This window comes from Vulpes vulpes, chromosome 7 (assembly GCF_048418805.1).
Source record: "Vulpes vulpes isolate BD-2025 chromosome 7, VulVul3, whole genome shotgun sequence".
In the NCBI taxonomy this organism is placed as follows: Eukaryota; Metazoa; Chordata; class Mammalia; order Carnivora; family Canidae; genus Vulpes; species Vulpes vulpes.
In genome coordinates this window covers 58,582,051-58,603,929 of record NC_132786.1, presented here as the reverse complement: position 1 = coordinate 58,603,929, position 21,879 = coordinate 58,582,051, and the positions used below count along the sequence as shown (strand labels likewise).

The 21,879-nt window shown below is 43.4% G+C and overlaps 1 pseudogene; it reads left to right on the top strand.

Moving 5' to 3' along the window:
• The first annotated feature begins 20,734 nt into the window (after positions 1–20,734).
• On the top strand, positions 20,735–21,644 carry LOC140599543 (RNA-binding protein 4B-like; annotated as a pseudogene).
• Positions 21,645–21,879: the final 235 nt, after the last annotated feature.

The following is a 21,879-nucleotide window of genomic DNA, read 5'->3' as shown; positions in this document are numbered from 1 at the left end:
CCCTCTGTAGGCCTGAGGGGCCTGGGGGAAGGCACTGTGTTATGTTGGCCTTTGGAATCCCCACTGGCTGGCAGAGGCCCATTAATTATTTTATGGATTGATAAAGTGAGTGAGCAGATTAACAGATGAAACAGGTAGAATGGAAAGGTGGGACCATGGTTGAAATGTTCTAAAACCCTGGCTTCAGACAGAGGTGTGACTCTGGGTCTTTGTCGTTCAGACTCTGGTGTCTGTAATATGAGACGACTCAACCACATAGTAAATGGCCCACCTGATGGACACAAATTGTGGCCGCCTTAGTGGTACTGCTGGCTCATGCTTCTCCAGCTCCTTCACAGATCGCTGTTAGCATGGCTTCCCCTCCCTCCTCAATTAGGGACATCAAGTGCCATAATGAAAAGGGCCTGTGTCAAAGGTTAAACTGGCCAAAGATTGGGTAGCATCTTCATGCTGGCCACTTGTAGTGAGAATGTAGCAGTCATGGCCTCTTCAAGAGCAGGGTTCCTAGAGATAGTCTAATTCAACACCTTCATTACAGCGGAGGCGATAGAGACCCAAGAAGAAGCCACTGTTGCTGGCTTAGGCACAGCAACACTTCAGGCTTTTGGTCTTATGTTCTTAGCATGTCCACAAAACAGGGCCCTGGCTGCGAGCAGAAGCCTGAACACGGAATACTTTTTAGCAGCTCCGGTGAGCAGCTGGGTGGAATAAGAAGTGGACACAGCGCAGAAGAATTGGACACTTTCCCAGATCCCTCCTGTGACCCTGTGATCCTTGCTTTTCTGGGCTGATAGTAATGGCAAACAGGCTCTAAAGTAAGAAATGAAAACATGTTTTTAAAAAATATTCTGGCACAGCTACATATCTTCATGGCTAATGGGGTGATCTTTTTATTCTGAAAACCACGCAAGAGCCAAGTGGGTGTGGGTGGAAAAAGCTCTCTTTTTGCATGTAGCGCAGGTCCTGGGGTCTTCCCAGAAGTTGTTTACCCAGGCCTCAGATAAAACTAACTGCCTTTGAGAATCTAAATGTATTTAGGTCTCATCCCCTGTTCTTTCTGGGTTTTTTTTTCTCTCCCCTTTCCTTGCAAAATTAACAGTGGTGTATATAATATTTTCCTCTGCTTCTCGTCTCACAGAAATATCCTCTACCACCATCATGCTGCTGGGATTTCTCTTAATGAGGAGACCATGACCTCTTAGACATGTTTTGGTCACCATGCTCTTTGTAAAGACTCCAGGGGCACCCTCAGCAATCGATGGTTGGTATTTTTTGTTACCTTGGTACTTTCGTGAGCATTTCGCCATGTGGTCTGTCTCCTCCTTCATTCCTGTCTCCTCTGCCCTCAAAGATAGAACTCTTCCAGCTCCTTTCTTCCTCTCCTTCCCTGTTCTCCTATGTTCTCCCTTTCCTGGGTTTGCACACACCCTGGTTTTATCCATCCGCATATTACACATGTCTCTAAGCAATTCCACGAGCTCCTGTGGTTTCAGCCTCTCCTATTGATGTGGCATTACCTACTCACCAGCCCTTCCAGGCTCCAAGCCTCCATTCTCTACTTCACTCCATGGCAGTGCATGGATGCCCTGCACACTGCATCTGCCAGACCTGGAGGCCAGTTGCTCCCCATTAGCCCCTTTAATGCAAGACATGGCAGTAGGCAGGAATTTAAGATGAAGGGTAAAGATACTCCTTTCCATTTCCAGCTCTGGCCAGCAGCACCCCAACAGCAACAGAATGTTGGCTCTAGGCTCCAACTCCTTTTGGCTTTCTCAGCACCCTTGCAAGATCCCTTGAAGGAACTAGCAGCACCCAGGGGGTGCACCCATTAAGAGGCCCAGCTGGGCCACAACCTGTTTTGCTGTGTACCCTATTTCTCCATGGCCCCTGTTCGGCCGTATCTTCTCCTCAAAAGTCTGAACATTTTCTGCAGGTGTCCTCACCCCTCTTGTCTGGGCCCCCGTCATGGAACACTCCTTCCTTAAAGTCTTAAGCATCATTCATGCGCTGCTCCTGACTTAGAGGTCTGAGCACCAGCTGTGCTGTGTCCCATACTCATACATCAAGCCTCCACCTGTAAGGAGCTAACACAAGGATTTCGGACCCTGCTGCTGATAGCGCCTTTCCCATTTGCTCCTCCGGGTCAGTAGTTATTAATCTCTGTGGACTTTTGACCATCTGCTACCTGTGTAGCAATCCTTTGCATTACATTTCATGTTCAGAATACCCAGCATGATTTCTGTTGACCTAAATGAGCTTTGTCTGATAAAAATCCTACACTGTATTTCCGACATTAACTTCATGCTAAAGTTTTACAGGGCATTGGTCTTCCCTAACTGGATCTCTGATGGGCACCCCTAAATAACTACTTTTTATTGCAGTTTATCCCTTCCTTTCCGAAACTGAGCTTCAGTTAGTATTCTAGATCTTAGTAAATATTTTTACCACTTACTCAGGCACTCAAGTTAAAAATGACTTGTTCGGCTTACTCTCCTTACAAATCACACAATTCCCTGACAGCATAAATGTACATAGATTATTCCCCAGTATGTGCAAATTGTGCCATAACTTTTCCTCTGTTCTCTCTAACATTGTTCTCATTTACCTAGATTAGGGATTGGATATCGTTCTACATTTCATGCTACATATTATGCCTATATGCACACACACATGCACACACACATGCACACACACACACACACACACCATGTTTGTTGTTCAATCATAAAAACTAAGTATAAGTGTCACACTCAGATTTACAAGAATTCTTAGAATGTTAAAATGTTAGAGCTCGAAGTGGCCTTGGAGGTAATAAAAATCAGTGTTTCCAGAGCCAAATTGATTCTAGTCACCTCGGGATGCCTGGGTGGCTCAATGGTTGAGCATCTGCCTTTGACTCAGATCATGATCCTGGGGTCCGGGGATTGAGTCCCACATCGGGCTCCCCATAGGAAGCCTGCTTCCCCCTCGCCTGTGTCTCTGCCTCTGTCTCGGTGACTCTCATAAATAAATAAATAAAATCTTTTTTAGAAAGTTTATTCTAGGGATCCCTGGGTGGTGCAGCGGTTTAGCACCTGCCTTTGGCCCAGGGCGCAAAACTGGAGACCCGGTATCGAATCCGATGTCGGGCTCCCGGTGCATGGAGCCTGCTTCTCCCTCTGCCTGTGTCTCTGCGTCTCTCTCCCTCTCTGTGTGTGACTATCATAAATAAATAAAAATTTAAAAAAACTACAAAAATAAAAAGATGATTCTAGTCACCTAGAATATTTTAGAAAATCAGAGGTCTGTCCCCGAGTCTCACACTTTCATATTCGGAATTCTTAAATTAAAAATCTGAATTATTCTAAAAAAAAAATAAAAAAAAAATAAAAATCTGAATTTTTAAAGCCACATGTCCAGTCAAATCTCCTGCATAGTGATGTTTGGCAACTATAGATCACCGACCAGAGGAGCATCTGAGATTTGAAAGTGCCCAGGTTCTGTGTCCCACACTTCCAGTTAGAAGCCAGAGTGGAGCATCAGAACTCAAATCTAGAAGTTCTACTGTTAAGCCCAGTGGTATTTCACCGTCCTGCACTTTTTGAAAAGGAGATGTTGAGAGGAACTGAACAAATGGCTCACCTCGTTGCTCGGGGATCCGAAGTTCAGACTTTACAGATAGATTTACTTATTTATTTATTTATTTATTTATTTATTTATTTATTTATTTATTTATAAATTGAGAGAGAGCTGGCATACACAAGTGGGCAGGCAGGGGCAGACGGAGAAGCAGACTCCAGCTGAGCAAAGCGGGGCTGGATACCTGGACTCCAGGATCATGACCTGAGCCAAGCGGACATGCTTAACCGGTTGAGCCACCCCGGTGCCCTAGAAGCTCAGACTTTCATTGGAAGATACATGTCCAGCAAACTAACATAGAACATGGCGTTTCCACAGCCTGATGGGAAGCCTGTGGGAGCTCACAACAGAATGACTGAGTTTGACTGTAGTTAGCAGAGTCTGAAACAAGTTCTCAGACAAAATACCCTGCCCTCGTTCAGACCAACTTCTTGTCAACCTAGTCAAAATCACTTTAACTGACCTGAAAGATTGCTGTTCCATTCTATTGCCAAAGTGTCCGTAGCTTATGTTCCCATTTGACAGTTATTTCCATTCAAAACTGCCCATTTCCATGAGCATCCAAACGAACAAGGACTCTCTGTCCTCCCTTGAAGGCCGTTCTGCTATCGTAAGACACCCCTGAACCCAGGTACCTGTAGGGAGGTATTGAAATGTCCTCATTATGCAAACAGAGACATTCTACTAGTTCTGGTCAGCTGCAGAATGAAATGAAGTCATTTTCCACCTGTCTGTATGGACACCTTCACCCATGAGAACCATTATCATCACCTTTCCCAATCTATTCATTTTTGAACCAAGTCTCCTCAGGTAACAAAACAAATCTCTAAAAGACTTATTCAGTTTCAGTAGCTGAGCACTTGAGACAACCCTACACATAGGCCAAAGTCTCCACTACCTACACTACCTACATCCCACTACGTCCTATGGGATAGTCAGTGTTGGAGAGAACCATAGATCCCTGGTACCTAAATGCTCCCTTCGGATTGTGTGCATCACACCCTAGGTCTGGTAAGATGGACTTGGATGAACTGCAGTCAGGGGCTTTCCAGGTGTTTAGAACCATCTGTGCTTCATCACTGAAACAGAACAGGATATGGGTAACAGAAAATGGGGCATTTTCCTAATAGTGTTATTTGTCTCCAAACCTCCTCTGCTTATATTCTCCAACAGTTAGTGACTTTCAGATAATAGCATGACAGAGCCATGATACCGCTCTTGGGCCCAGGCAGAGGGAAATGATAAGGATCTACTTATATGGAAAACTGAGTCTAAGAAAATTAGCTCCATACAACTGATCTTTGGGGCTTAACTCTTTTTTTATGGCTTTATTCCACCGTTGGCTCCCCCTGTTACCTTTCAACTCTGGTCTTCTCAAATGGATTCCTCCTGAGATTCCAGCTGACTCCCAAACCGAATGTGCCCTCTACATTAAGGGTAGAAACAGGAACTAGAGGTCTTAACCATCCTCTCCAGCCATGCCTTACCATAGCCTGCATCAGTCTCCCTGCTTTTGACCAAGGAAATAACTGGAAGTATAAAAGAGAACATCCAGTATCTAAATGTCCTGGCCAAGTACATTCACGGAGGAATAGGCGATATTATTACACTTGAGGTAGGATATTTATTCATTTGTTTTGATGAACAAAAACCTAGGGTTTGCTGAAATGTAAGAAGTAAACACAGAGGTAACAATGGTGCTTAGTTACCAATGTCAGTAACTCAAAATGGGGAAAAAGTAATGATGAAGGTGGTTCTGGTGGTTCTTTTTTTGTTACACATATTGCAGACATATGGACAAATTGGGCAGACTCTCTATTCTCAAGGAACCTACTAGATCTTCAATGAAACAATTCTGTATACATCACTTCTATATTTTCTCCATATATAATTTTACTCGGCAAAGTTTTTTGATTTTAAAGAACCAATGCCAATTGTGAAAACTGCAGCAAAGTATTTCCATCAAATGAGACAATGAAGTATGTAAGAAACAAAGAGAATCCACAGAGGTTTCTCCACTGAGATACAAACATACGACTATTCTGGGTGTTTTTCTGTATGTTGGTAAATTGAACACCAATAAAAATTAATTAAAAAAAAAAAAAAAACATACGACTATTAAAATGACTCAATGTACGTTTTAGACCTCCAAACCTGTATAAAAAAAGAAGTATTTTCTGTTGTTTTTAGATACTAAGTGTATGGTAATTCATTACAGTGACAATAGGAAACTAGTGGAAAACTCAAGAGATTACTCTCGTGGGAATCCCAAGATGAGAGCCAAGAGACATCTCCACGCGTCAGTGAGCAACATGCACAGCTGGCAACAATATTGGTTGTGACACCTCAGAAATCTCTGAGACAGAGTTCTACAAGATGAAGAGATTGATAGACATACCTGATCAGATTGAACTTTTTAAGAGGGTCGAACAATAGGCAGAGAGGTTGGGATTGAAACACACAAAAAAAGGGGAAATGAAATCAGATATATTAAAAATGAGAAAAGAAGGAGCCCTGGGGAGAATGTCATGTTGAGCAGGACAGGAACTCTGTAGCGCTCTCTAAACAGCAGCACTTCCAAAGCAAGCACTGACCTCGGCTGTGACTGAACACCCAGGGGATAAGGACTGGGGGCAGGGGTGAGGGGTGGGGAGATGTGCTTGTCTACTCTGACAGTTGGGGTTGCTGGTCCCTATTCATGGAGCTCAGGTTCCCTCCCCAAGTATCTCTACCTTCTCTTTTTATCTCCTCCATCTCTACTGCATCCTCATTTCAGGGAGTTAACTGGACTATGCCTGATTTTCCCTCTGAACCCCTCCCAGAAACCCTCTCTACATAGCAAGCTGTGGCCATTTCCGGGCATCCTTGGTCCCCCAGAACCTCCGAAAAATTTTTAAAGAACACATGGGGGCCCAGGATTCACTCGCCTCCGTGAAGATGATGGAGAAAGATATCCTGAACTGAAGCATCCTCAGAATTATCTGCTTCAGCTCAGACCCTGAGAACCGATCATGTGAAAACTTGATTCCAACCAGGCTTCCCATGACCTAACTGAATCTCTAATAAAACTTTATGAGAGCTCCTGTAGGTCCAGATAACTCCTGTGATGAGCGGGAAGACATAGGGATTTTGTTCTTGGATGGCCAGAGTCGTCAAATATTTTTGAGTCTACTTGGGAACCAAGGGGCAGCTCTTGTCTTCCTGGAGAGGTTTCAGCTGACACCTGCCCAAATATCCTTAGAATTTTGTACTTTAGCTCAGCGACAGGGAACCACCATTGGGCAATCTCAGCCAGCCTGAGTCCCTGGAAATGTTTAAAGTCCTCTCCTTGTTCCAAAAAAGGGGAACTTGCCTATGAAGGCACTGGGTGGTGACTGCCCACCTGCTAAAGCAACTTCAGCACTTTGTAGGTTCACTCAAAAGCAGTATGAAACTCCTCTGCTGGCCTTTGTCACCCCTGCTGGTCTGGTTGACAGAGGCTCACACTCCAAAAGCCCAGAGCTTCTATATGCAAATATGATTACCTGAAACTCCAGTGGTTCGATGGAAGAGGTGGCAGAAGGGCAATGGGATACTAAGGCTAAAAAAATGCTGGGGTTTACTGGGAGTCATAGCATGGTTCATGGACACTGGCTGTGCGTCTGGCCCCTGCCTTCTTTGCATGCACCCAGGGCTGGCCAAATACTTGAAATCTGATGGGTATCATGTGGCTGGCCAGAGAGCCCTCCTTCCACCTCCATTCTTTAAAGCTCCCCCACTGGGATACGCACACAAGTTCCCAACATCCCCCATTACCTGGACCTAGTTGGTTTGACTGCCTTCTTTGCATGCACCCAGGGCTGGCCAAATACTTGAAATCTGATGGGTATCATGTGGCTGGCCAGAGAGCCCTCCTTCCACCTCCATTCTTTAAAGCTCCCCCACTGGGATACGCACACAAGTTCCCAACATCCCCCATTACCTGGACCTAGTTGGTTTGACTTTCTATGCCTCAGGGTGCCTGTTTTTGCCTTATGAAATAATTTTCTTGGTGAGAACATAGGGCTCAAAGCCTGAGATACCCCAGGAAGATGGTCTTGATACCTTGTCATTTGACAAGGAATTTATATCTAATCAGACCAAAATTAAAAATCAATTAAATGAGATGCAATCCAAACTGAAGGTCCTAATGACGAGGGTTAACGAGGTAAAAGAACGAGTGAGTGACATAGAAGACAGGTTGATGGCAAAGGCAGAAACTGAGGAAAAAGGAGAAAAACAAAGGCCATGAGGATAGGTCAAGGGAAATAAATGACAGCCCCAGAAGGAATAAATCTACATTTAATTGGGATTCCCGAGGGCGCCCAAAGGTATAGAGGTCCAGAAACTGTATTTGTACAAATCATAGCTGACAACTTTCCTAACTGGGGAAGGGAAACAGGCATTCAGATCCAGGAGATAGAGAGATCCCCCCTAAAATCCATAAAAACCGCTCAACACCTCGACATTTAATAGTGAAGCTTGCAAATTTCAAAGATAAAGAGAAGATCCTTAAAGCAGCAAGAGACAAGTAAGCAGTAGTTTTTATGGGGAGAAGCATTAGGACAACAGCAGACCTCTCCACAGAGACCTGGCAGGCCAGAAAGAGCCGGCAGGATTTAGTCAGGGTCCTAAATGAGAAGAACCTGCAGCCCAGAATACTTTATCCAGCAAGGCTCTCATTCAGAATAGGAGAGATAAAGAGCTTCCAAGATAGGCAGGAACTGAAAGAATTTGTGACCACCAAGCTGGCTCTGCCAGAAATATTAGGGGGACCCTGGAATAGAAAGAGGAAGTCCAAGGAAACAATCCACAAAAAACAGGGACTGAATGACGAGACTAAATTCCTATCTTTCAATAGTAACTCTGAACGTGAATGGGCTTAATGGCCCCATCAAAAGGCGCAGGGTTTCAGACTGGATAAAAAAGCAAGACCCATCTATTTGCTGTCTCCGAGAGACTCATTTTCGACATAAGGACACCTGCAGCCCGAAAATAACAGTTGGAGAACCATGGACCATTCTAATGGTCCTCAAAAGAAAGCAGGGGTAGCCATCCTTGGAGAAATTAAAGATTGTCCCAAAGATTGTAGTAAGAGAAGAAGAGGGACACTATATCATCCTTAAAGGATCTATCCAACTAGAGGACCTAACAATCATGAATATTTATTCCCGAAATGCGGGAGCTGCCAAGTATATCAATCAATTAATAATCCAAGTTAAGACACACTTAGATAATAATACACTTATACTTGGTGACTTGAATATAGTGCTTTCTACAATCGACAGGTCTTCTAAGCACAACATCTCCTAGGAAACAAGAGCTTTAAATGCTACACTGGACCAGATGGATTTCACAGATAGTTACAGAACTTTATGTCCAAACACAACTGAATACACAGTCTTCTCAAGTGCACATGGAGCTTTCTCCAGAATAGACCACATACTGGGTCCCACATCAGTTCTTAACCGATACCAAAAGATTTGGATCATTCCCTGCATATTTTCAGACCATAATGCTTTGAAACTAGAACTAAATCACAAGAAATTTGAAAGGATTTCAAACACGTGGAGGTTAAGGACCATCCTGTAAAAGATGAAAGGGTCAACCACGAAGTCAGGGAAGAATTAAAAAGATTCATGGAAACTAATGAGAATGAAGATACAACCACTCCAAATCTTTGGGATACAGCAAAAGCAGTCCTGATGGGTAAATACATCACAATACAAGCATCCATCCAAAAACTGGAAAGAACCCAAATACAAAAGCTAACCTTGCACCTAAAGGAGCTGGCGACAAAACAGCAAACAGATCCTACTCTTAGCAGAAGAAGAAAATTAATAAAGATCCAAACAGAACTCAATGAAATGGAGACCAGAAGAACTGTGGAACAGATCCACAAAACCAGGAGTTGGTCCTTTGGAAGAATTAATAAGATAGATAGACCATTAGCCAGCCTTATTAAAAAGAAGAGAGAGAAGACTGAAACTAATAAAATCATGAATGAGATAGGAGAGATCACCACCAACACCAGGAAATAGAAACGATTTTAAAAACTGATTATGGCAGCTATACGCCAATAAATTAGGCCATCCAAAAGGAATGGACACATTTCTGGAAAACTACAAACTACCAAAACTGGAACAGGAAGAAATTGAAAACCTGAACAGGCCGATAACCAGGGAGGAATTTGAAACCGTCATCAAAAACTTCCCAAGACCAAAAGTCCAGGGCCAGATGATTTCCCAGGGAAATTTTATCAAATGTTTAAAGAAGAAACCATACCTATTCTACTAAAGCTGTTCCGAAAGATAGAAAGAGATGGAGTGCTTCCAAACTCGTTCTATGAGGCCAGCATCACCTTAATTCCAAAACCAGACAAAGACCCCACCAAAAAGGAGAATTAGATGCCAATATCCCTGATGAACATGGATGCAAACATTCTCAACAAGATACTAGCCAGTAGGATCCAACAATAGGTTAAGAAGATTATTCACCATGATCAAGTGGGATTTATCCCCAGGATGCAAGGCTCGTTCAACACTCATAAAGCAATCAATGTGATTGATCAGATCAGCAAGAGAAAAAACAAGAACCATATGATCCTTTCAATAGATGCAGAGAAGGCATTTGACAAAATACAGCATCTATGCCTGATCAAAACTCTTTTCTTTAATAAATTAATTTTTATTGGTGTTCAATTTACCAACATACAGAAAAACACCCAGTGCTCATCCGTCAAGTGTCCCCCTCAGTGCCCGTCACCCATTCTCCCCCACCCCCCGCCCTCCTCCCCTTCCACCACCCCTAGTTCGTTTCCCAGAGTTAGGAGTATTTATGTTCTGTCTCCCTTCCTGATATTTCCCACACATTTCTTCTCCCTTCCCTTATATTCCCTTTCACTATTATTTATATTCCCCAAATGAATGAGAACATACACTGTTTGTCCTTCTCCGATTGACTTACTTCACTCAGCATAATACCCTCCAGTTCCATCCAGATTGAAGCATATGGTGGGTATTTGTCATTTCTAATGGCTGAGGAATATTCCATTGTATACATAGACCACATCTTCTTTATCCATTCATCTTTCGATGGACACCAAGGCTCCTTACACAGTGTGGCTATTGTGGACATGCTGCTAGAAACATCAGGGTGCAGGTGTCCCAGCGTTTCGTTGCATCTGAATCTTTGGGGTAAATCCCCAACAGTGTAATTGCTGGCTCGTAGGGCAGGTCTATTTTTAACCCTTTGAGGAACCTCCACACAGTTTTCCAGAGTGGCTGCACCAGTTCACATTCCCACCAACAGTGTAAGAGGGATCCCTTTTCTCCCCATCCTCTCCAACATTTGTTGTTTCCTGCCTTGTTAATTTTCCCCATTCTCACTGGTGTGAGGTGGTATCTCATTGTGGTTTTGATTTGTATTTCCCTGATGGCAAGTGATGCAGAGCATTTTCTCATGTGCATGTTGGCCATGTCTATGTCTTCCTCTGTGAGATTTCTCTTCATGTCTTTTGCCCATTTCATGATTGGATTGTTTGTGTCTTTGGTGTTGAGTTTAATAAGTTCTTTATAGATTTTGGAAACTAGCCCTTTATCTGATAGTTCATTTACAAATATCTTCTCCCATTCTGTAGGTTGTCTTAGTTTTGTTGACTGTTGTTGTCGTTTGCTGTGCAAAAGCTTCTTATCTTGATGAAGTCCCAATAGTTCATTTTTGCTTTTGTTTCTTTTGCCTTTGTGGATGTATCTTGCAAGAAATTACTGTGGCCAAGTTCAAAAAGGGTGTTGCCTGTGTTCTCCTCTAGGATTTTGATGGAATCTTGTCTCACATTTAGGTCTCTCATCCATTTTGAGTTTATCTTTGTGTATGATGAAAGAGAGTGGTCCAGTTGCATTCTTCTGCATGTGGATGTCCAATTTTCCCAACACCATTTATTGAAGAGACTGTCTTTCTTCCAATGGATAGTCTTTCCTCCTTTATCAAATATTAGCTGACTATAAAGTTCAGGGTCCACTTCTGGGTTCTCTATTCTGTTCCATTGACCTATGTGTCTGTTTCTGTGCCAGTACTACACAGTCTTGATGACCGCAGCTTTGAAGTACAACCTGAAACCTGGCATTGTGATGCCCCCGGATATGGTTTTCTTTTTTAAAATTCCCCTGGCTATTCGGGGTCTTTTCTGATTCCACACAAATCTTAAAATAATTTCTTCTAACTCTCTGAAGAAAGTCCATGGTATTTTGATAGGGATTGCATTAAACGTGTAAATTGTCCTGGGTAACATTGACATTTTCACAATATTAATTCTGCCAATCCATGAGCATGGAATATTTTTCCATCTCTTTGTGTCTTGCTCCATTTCTTTCATAAGTGTTCTATATTTTTTAGGGTGTAGATCCTTTACCTCTTTGGTTAGGTTTATTCCTAGGTATCTTATGTTTTTGGGTGCAATTGTAAATGGGATTGACTCCCTAATTTATCTTTCTTCAGTCTCATTGTTAGTGTATAGAAATGCCATTGATTTCTGTGCATTGATTTTGTATCCGGCCACGCTACCAAATTGCTGTATGAGTTCTAGCAATCTTGGGGTGGAGGCTTTTGGGTTTTCTATGTAGAGTATCATGTCATTTGTGAAGAGGGAGTGTTTGACTTCTTCTTTGCCAATTTGAATGCCTTTAATGTCTTTTTGTTGTCTGATTGCTGAGGCGAGGACTTCCATTACTATGTTGAATAGCAGTGGTGAGAGTGGACATCCCTGTCTTGTTCCTGATCTTAGGGGAAAGGCTCCCAGTGCTTCCCCATTGAGAATGATATTTGCTGTGGGCTTTTCGTAGATGGCTTTTAAGATGTTGAGGAAAGTTCCCTCTATCCCAACACTCTGAAGTGTTTTGATCAGGAATGGATGCTGTATTTTGTCAAATGCTTTCTCTGCATCTAATGAGAGGATCATATGGTTCTTGGTTTTTCTCTTGCTGATATGATGAATCACATTGATTGTTTTACGAGTGTTGAACCAGCCTTGTGTCCCGGGGATAAATCCTACTTGGTCATGGTGAATAATTTTCTTAATGTGTTGTTGGATCCTATTGGCTAGTATCTTGTTGAGAATTTTTGCATCCATGTTCATCAGGGATATTGGTCTATAATTCTCCTTTTTGGTGGGGTCTTTGTCTGGTTTCAGAATTAAGGTGATGCTGGCCTCATAGAACGAATTTGGAAGTACTCCATCTCTTTCTATCTTTCCAAACAGCTTTAGTAGAATAAGTATGATTTCTTCTTTAAACGTTTGATAGAATTCCCCTGGGAAGCCATCTGGCCCTGGACTCTTGGGTCTTGGGAGGTTTTTGATGACTGCTTCAATTTCTTCCCTGGTTATTGGCCTGTTCAGGTTTTTTTTTTTTTTCTGTTCAGGTTTTCTATTGCTTCCTGCTCCTGTTTTGGTAGTTTATGGCTTTCCAGGAATGCGTCCATTTCTTCTAGATTGCCTAGTTTATTGGCGTACAGCTGTTCATAATATGTTTTTAAGATCGTTTGTATTTCCTTGGTGTTGGTAGTGATCTCTCCTTTCTCATTCATGATTTTATTAATTTGAGTCTTCTCTCTCTTCTTTTTGATTAGGTTGGCTAATGGTTTATCTATCTTATTAATTCTTTAAAAGAACCAACTCTTGGTTCTGTGGATCTGTTCCACAGTTCTTTTGGTCTCGATTTCATTTAGTTCTGCTCGAATTTTAATTAACTCTCTTCTTCTGATGGGGGTGGGGTCCATTTGCTGCTTTTTCTCTAGCTCCTTTATGTGTAAGGTGAGCTTTTGTATTTGAGTTCTTTCCAGTTTTTGAATGGATGCTTGTATTGCGATGTATTTCCCCCTCAGGACTGCTTTTGCTGCATCCCAAAGATTTTGAACGGTTGTATCTTCATTCTCATTAGTTTCCATGAATCTTTTTAATTCTTCCTTAATTTACTGGTTGACCTTTTCATCTTTTAGCAGGATGGTCCTTATCCTCCATGTGTTTGTGTCCTTCCAAACTTCTTGTTGTGATCAAGTTCTAATTTCAAGGCATTATGGTCTGAGAATATACAGGGGACCATCCCGATCTTTTGGTATCGGTTCAGACCCTATTTGTGACCCAGTATGTGGTCTATTCTGGAGAAAGCTCCATGTGCACTTGAGAAGAATGTGTATTCAGTTGAGTTTGGATGTAAAGTTCTGTAGATATCTGTGAAATCCATCTGGTCCAGTGTATCATTTAAAGCTCTCGTTTCTTTGGAGATGTGCTTAGAAGACCTGTCAAGGGTAGAAAGAGCTAGATTGAAGTCACCAAGTATAAGTGTATTATTATCAAAGTATTTCTTCAGTTTGGTTATTAATTGGTTTAAATATTTGGCAGCTCCCACATTCGGGGCATATATATTGAGGATTGTTAATTCCTCTTGTTGGATAGAGGCTTTGAGTATGAGATAGTGTCCCTCTTCATCTCTCACTATAGTCTTCAGGATAAATTTTAATTTATCTGATATGAGGATGGCTACCCCTGCTTTCTTTTGAGGACCATTTGAATTGTAAATGGTTCTCCAACCTTTTATTTTCAGGTTGTAGGTGTCCTTCTGTCTATAATGAGTCTCTTGTAGACAGCAAATAGATGGGTCCTGCTTTTTTATCCAGTCTGAAACCCTGCGCCTTTTGGTGGGGTCATTAAGCCCGTTCATGTTCAGAGTTACTATTGACAGGTATGAGTTTAGTGTCATCATGATATCTATTCAGTCCTTGTTTTTTGTGCATTATTCCACTGAACTTCCTCTTAAAGGGGAATTTTAAGAGTCCCTCTTAAAATTTCTTGCAGAGCTGGTTTGGAGGTCACATATTCTTTCAGTTCCTGACTGACTTGGAAGTTCTTTACCTCTCTTTCCATTTTGAATGAGAGCCTTGCTGGATAAAGTATTCTTGGTTGCATGTTCTTCTCATTTAGGACCATGAATATATCCTGCCAGCCCTTTCTGGCCTGCCAGGTCTCTGTGGAGAGGTCTGCTGTTACCCTAACATTCCTCCCCATAAAAGTCAGGCACTTTTTTTCTCTTGCTGCTTTAAGGATCTTCTCTTTATCTTTGGAATTTGCAAGCTTCACAATTAAATGTGGAGGTGTTGAACGGTTTTTATTGATTTTAGGGGGGGGGGATCTCTCTATTTCCTGGATCTGAATGCCTGTTTCCCTTCCCAGATTAGGAAAGTTTTCAGCTAGGATTTGTTCAAATACATATTCTGGCCCTCTGTCCCTTTCGGCGCCCTCGGGAACCCCAATTAAACGTGGGTTTTTCTTCCTCAGGCTGTCGTTAATTTCCCTTAATCTGTCTTCATGGTCTCTTAATTGTCTGTCTCTTTTTTCCTCAGTTTCCCTCTTTGCCATCAACTTGTCTTCTATGTCACTCACTTGTTCTTCCACCTCGTTAAGCCTCGTCGTTAGGACTTCTAGCTTGGATTGCATCTTATTTAATTGATTTTTAATTTCTGCCTGATTGGACCTAAATTCTGCAGTCATGAAGTCTCTTGAGTCCTTTACGGTTTTTTCTAGAGCCACCAGTAGCTGTATAATTGTGCTTCGAAATTGGCTTTCTGACACTGAATTGTATTCCAGATTTTGTAACTCTGTGGGAGAGAGGACTGTTTCTGAAACTTTTTTTGATGTGAGGTTTTCCTTGTAGTCATTTTGCTCAGTGCAGATTGGCCTAAAACAAGTTGTATTGGGAAAAGGAGGAAAAGAGAGGGAAGGAAAGAAAAGAGAAAAAAAAAAGAGAAAGAAGAAAAAAGGGGGTAAAAAAGAAAGAAAAAGAAAGAAAGGTGAAAAAAAAGGGGGGGGGGAGTTCAATCAGAAATCAAAAGAACCAATCAGAAATGGAAAAGAAAGAAAGACAAAAAAACACAAAACAAAACAACAACAACAACAACAACAAAAAAAAAAAACAAAAAACACGTGGGAGTATCTTCTGATTCTGTATACTTTGAAAAGAAATCAACAGAAGCAATCAGAAATACTTTGAAAAGAAATCAAAAGAAGCAATCAGAAATCAAAAAGAAAGAAAGAAAAAAAACACAAAACAAAACACCCAAAAAACACGTGGGAGTATCTTCTGATATCTTTGAATCAGAAATCAAAAAGAAAGAAAGAAAAAAAAAAACACAAAACAAAGCAAAACAAAAACAAAAACAAAAACAAAAACAAAAACCACGAGGGAGTATCTTCCGATTCTGTATACTTTAAGTCCCTTGACTTCCCCTGGAACAGGGCAGTCTAGCTGGTCTCATGGGGGAGGGGCCTGCTGTGCTGATTCTCAGGTGTTAGCACTTGGGGGAGCTGCTCTGCCCCCTGCCTGGTGCAGGGCTCAGTGGGGGCTGTTCACCCCGTGAGGCCCCAGGAGGAACAACCGCAGTGGCGGGGCCAGCTCTGCAGCCCTGGAGTCAGCTCCCGCAGTAGCTCCGGGGCTCTCCGTCTGCAGGGCCTGGGGGCTCCGGGGCGGGGCCGCTGATCTGCTCAGCTCCGGGCAGGAGCATCCTTGCTGTCCTGGGCCCTCCCGGCCTCTGCCTGTCCCGGGGGAGGCCAGATCCTGGGCTGTGTCCCGGCGCCCTGTGCTCTGGGGCCTGCGATGTTGGATTCTCGCTCCCACCCCGCAGCCCCCTCCCCAGAGCCGCCACCCGAGCCCCTCCGAGCTGCTCCGGGTCCCGCCCTGCGCGCTGCAGCCCTTAGGGAGCTCGGCGCACCCCCCAGGGTGCAGGTGTCTGTTAGTGTCCCAGGGAGCCCGAGGGCATCCCCGCCCTCCTGGGTCCTGCTCTAACTCCCTGTGAGCCCCTTTCCGCCCGGGAAGGTTGGTGCAGCTCCTGCTTCTCCGGGACGGGGCTCTCCTGTCCTGGGGACACTCGCCGCGGCCTCAGCCCGGCTCCTCGCGGGGCCCTTCCCCCTTGGAGGCCTTTTGTTTCTTTATTTCTTTTTCCCTGTCTTCTTACCTTGATAGAAGTGTGAACTCTTCTCACTATAGCATTCCAGCTGTTCTCTCTTTAAATCTCAGGCCGAATTCGTAGATTTTCAGGATGATTTGAAGGTTATCTAGGTAATTTGTTGGGGACAGGTGATTTGCCGAACCTACTCTTCCGCCATCTTCCTGATCAAAACTCTTGAGAGTGTAGGGATAGAGGGAACATTCCTCAACATCTTAAAAGCCATCTACAAAAAGCCCACAGCATATATCATTGTCAACTTGGAAGCACTGGGAGCCTTTCCCCTAAGATCAGGAATGAGACAGGGATGTCCTCTCTTACCACTGCTATTCAACATAGTACTAGAAGTCCTAGCCTCAGCAATCAGGCAGCAAAAAGAAATAAAAGGCATTCAAATTGGCAAAGAAGAAGTCAAACACTCCCTCTTCGCCGATGACATGATACAGTACATAGAAAACCCAATAACTCCACCCCAAGATTCCTAGAACTCCTACAGCAATTTGGCAGTGTGGCAGGATACACAATCAATCCCCAGAAATCAGTGGGATTTCTGTACACTAACAATAAGACTGAAGAAAGAGAAGTTAAGGAGTCAATCCCATTTACAATTGCACCCAAAAGCATAAGATACCTAGGAATTAACCTCACCAAAGGGGTAAAGGATCTATACCCTAAAAACTACAGAACACTTCTGAAAGAAATGGAGGAAGACACAAAGAGATGGAAAAATATTCCATGCTCATGGATTGGAAGAATTAATAATGTGAAAATTCCAGTGCTACCTAGGGTAATTTACACATTCAATACAATCCCTATCAAAATTCCATGGACTTTCTTCAGAGAGTTGGAACAAATCATCTTAAGATTTGTGTGGAATCAGAAAAGACCCCGAATAGCCAGGGGGATATTAAAAAAGAAAACCATAGCTGGGGGCATCACAAGGCCAGATTTCAGGTTGTACTACAAAGCTGTGGTCATCAAGACAGCGTGGTCCTGGAACAAAGACAGACACATAGATCAATGGAACAGAATAGAAAATGCAGAAGTGGACCCTCAGCTCTATGTTCAACTAATATTCGACAAAGCAGGAAAGACTATCCACTGGAAGAAAGACAGTCTCTTCAATAAATGGTGTTGGGAAAATTGGACATCCACATGCAGACGAATGAAACTGGACCACTCTCTTTCACCATACACAAAGATAAACTCAAAATGGGTGAGAGATCTCAATGTGAGACAAGATTCCATCATAATCCTAGAGGAGAACACAGGCAACACCCTTTTTGAACTTGGCCACAGCAACTACTTGCGAGATACATCCATGAAGGCAAGAGAAACAAAAGCAAAAATGTCCTATTGGGACTTCATCAAGATAAGAAGCTTCTGCACAGCAAAACTGAAAGACAACCTACAGAACGGGAGAAGATATTTGCAAATGACACACCAGATAAAGGGCTAGAAACCAAGATCTATAAAGAACTTATTAAACTCAACACCAAAGAAGCAAACAATCCAACCATGAAATGGGCAAAAGACATGAACAGAAATCTCACAGAGGAAGACATACACATGGCCAACAAGCACATGAGAAAATGCTCCGCATCACTGGCCATCGGGGAAATACAAATCAAAACCACCATGAGATCCCACCTCACACCAGTGAGAATGGGGAACGTTAACAAGGCAGGAAACAACAAATGTTTTTTTTTTTTTTGTCTGCTTTTTTTATTTAAAAAAAGACCATGATTCTTTGAGAGGTGATACAAGATTGCTTTCCAGTCAGATCATAATTTCCACAATTTCTGTAATAACTATAAATTTGAAAGTTTCCCACTCTCCCCACCCCAATTCACTTTTGGCATTGTGTGTGAAATGTCACTTCCAAAAAATGGGGGAAAATATGCTGAATACTGGGTTTTCATCACACAGGACTCCTTTCCTAGGAAAAATTTTCTGGTGCTAAATTGAGAATATTCATACAACAATGCTTAACAATATCTCATCAGTAAAAGCCATTTTCTAACCAACTCTATGGCTGTCTGAGAAGAAAATTACATAGAATAGCAGCCAATTCTCAGAGGTAAAAAGGCAATGGCTTATCTTATCCTTTTCCACTTCTCCTAATTTTACATTCAGAATTAGAGCAAATCTATGAGAGGTAGCAGAAGGTCTGACGCAGGCTCTGGCTTCATGATTTGAAAATACAATTTCAACTCATCACATTCTTCAGAAGAACTCATTATACTTAAAAGAAACACACAAAGAGGCTCTCTTAACCTCTGCATGCAGAGGTTGGCCAGAAGGACATACATTGGTTACCAGCAGAGAAGGATGGGCCTAACCATCTGGCAATTAGGAGATGGTGTATCCAAAGATATAGTCTTGATCTGGTTAGAAAACTGTGTCATTTGTAAAGTATATTACTCTCGAGTCTTCACTTACTCTGCTAAAAAGAAGCTTCTACACAAAATCAGGATGCTACAGGAGAGAAATAGCTAACACAGGCTATCGTTGGCTAATATTTAAATGCAAAGAATTCAACTTTCATTTTCAATATGTGGGAAGGGTTTGTGAGCTTGTTACTGACATATTTGGCCCAATTCATATTTATTTTTATTTTTTCACTGTGCTTCAGATCTTTGGGGTATTGCCAAAAAAACTTATCCCCCAAATCTCTGAATTTTTATTAGAGCTTAATGGATTTATTTGAATACTTCTGTTAAGCTGATAAGAGTTAGGGAGAGTCTTATCCTACTCCCTTCCCCAGACCTAATTAGACGTTTTTATTTCAAAACAAAAGATGGTGATATTATAAAACTAGGGAGGGAAATAAGATGCTATGACAGTACACTTCTTTTTAGTTAACACTTATTTCTTACCTATAGCACTACGTATGTGATAAAACTTTTGGGAAGGAGAAGGGAAGAAGGAAATTCCAAAACCTCCCAACAAAGTAGCCATTCCAATGCATGGACAAGGGCTTATTTCTTCTGCCAGCCACTGATTCACAAATATTTTCCCCATTTAAAGTAGTATGTGTGAATGAGGTTGGGGAGAGCAAGGAATACATCAAGGAGTCAACTCTACTCTTCTCTTAATGAGCCCGCCCTATGTCCTTAGTGGTGACTGACTTCATCCGCCATCTTGGCTTTCAGATTAAGCAACATCTTTCTTTAAAACTTTCTTGTTCTTGCTGCTTTTCTTGCCATTCTTGTCTTTGTTCTCGGACATTTTTTTTGGCTCTGATTTCTTTCCTTAGGTCAAAGAACACCTTGTCCACATTGGCTCGTGTTTTAGCCGATGTCTCCACGTACTGCACGCCCCACTCCTCTGCTTTAGTCCTCGCCTCTTCGATGGGCACCTGCCTCTCTCCTCTAGGTCGGACTTGTTTCCCACGACAAGCAATGGACTTGCCTTTTTTTTTTTTTCTGGCCCACATATCCATAATGGACATACAGTGCCCAAGGCCCTCATATGCAAGAAAATATCCTCCTTGTCTACACTATACACCAACCAAGTAACAAATGCTGCCCACATCCTGGGCTCTCCTGGAAAGAGAGGTTCCTATAGACACTGGCGTGTGACCCTCCACATCCAGCTGTGCATTGAGCCTTGGGAGGCATAGCTACTGAGGTCTCCTCAATGCAGGAGAGACTCAAGCTTGAGGCGACTGGCTTATCCCACTTGCAGGGGGAGGTCTCCCCTGTTCTTCCTCAGTCCCTTGCTGGATGCCACCATACCAGAGGAGGTCACCCCTCCCCAGTCCCCTTGGCTATGTAGGGAGCCCCAATGACATCAACTGAGTGAACTGCAATGGAGTTTGTCTACTTTATGGATGGTATGAGCACCATGCTACAGGGGGGAGCTCATGTGGAATATTTACGTCCCTAATAAAGGACACAACCCACCCAACAGTCAGCAAAAGAAGCCAAGCTTTAGGCTGCCATTTAGCACTGGATGCCCTGGTCAGCAAATGGCTCCATCAGCACCTCTTACAAACTCTTGGGCCACTGTCTAAGAGTTGTTCCTTTTAGGGTAAGGAACTCAGGGCACTCTTGCCTCAGAGACACCCCAAATATAAACCAAAATCACAGATGGTCCCCACATGCAGTAAGGCCACAATGCAAGGCCTCCCTGGGACACCACTTGTCCTCCTTGGTGTTCCAACATTACAAATCATGGCCAGACCCTCATTTTGCTTCTCAGGATACATAGTGCTGGCCTTACAGGAAGGACTCAATAAATAAAATCCCACCTCCCCTGGAGACCACAAGCAGCCAGGGGAACTGAGAGGCACACACTGTCTCCTCAAACCACTCCTATTTAAGCTACAAGGTGTCAAATGAGCCTCCAGTGCAGTTATCCACAAGCCGAGTTCGGACTGCCCCTGGGATGGGAGACCAGAGTGGCTGCTATCACACCGATGGGAAAGAGGGGCACTGGTCAAAAGAGTGTCCAGTAGATCGTACAGGTCATGTGGCGGACTTTACCGAGCAGTATAACGGACAGTATGGAGCAGTGCGCACGCCTTCCCCATGGGCTGCGGGGAATCCATGTGTTACAACGATGCATATGGAGCACTCGACTCCTAGAAGCGTTACCGGGTCCGCTCTTATGAGGTAGTGGCAGCGGCAGCAGCAGCCTCTGCGTACAACTAGGCGGAGCAGTCCATGTCCCATCTGCCTCAAGTCCAGAGCACAGCTGTGACCAGTCACCTCAACCCCACTTCTGTTAATCCCTACGACAGACACCTGTTGCCGAGCTCAGGGGCTGCTGCCACTTGGGCTCTATGGCTGCTGCCGCTGCCAACACCTCGTCCTATTATGGAAGGGACAGGAGCCCCCTGCGTCGTGCTGCAGCTGTGCTCCCCACGGTTGGAGAGGGCTACGGTTATGGGCCAGAGAGTGAGCTGTCGCAGGCTTCAGCAGCTGCACGGAATTCTCTGTATGACATGGCCCGGTGTGAGCGGGAGCATATGTGGACCGAGCGCGGTGCTCAGCCTTTTAAAAACTGGAGGTAGGGGGATCCCTGGGTGCTTCTGACGTTTGGCGCCTGCCTTTGGCCCAGGGCTCGATCCTGGAGACCCGGGATCGAATCCCACATCAGGCTCACAGTGCATGGAGCCTGCTTCTCCCTCTGCCTGTGTCTGTGCCTCTCTCTCTCTCTCTCTCTCTGACTGTCATAAATAAATTAAAAAAAAAAAAAACTGGAGGTAGGATCATTGCGGACTGAACCCTCGGGCTGCAGTCA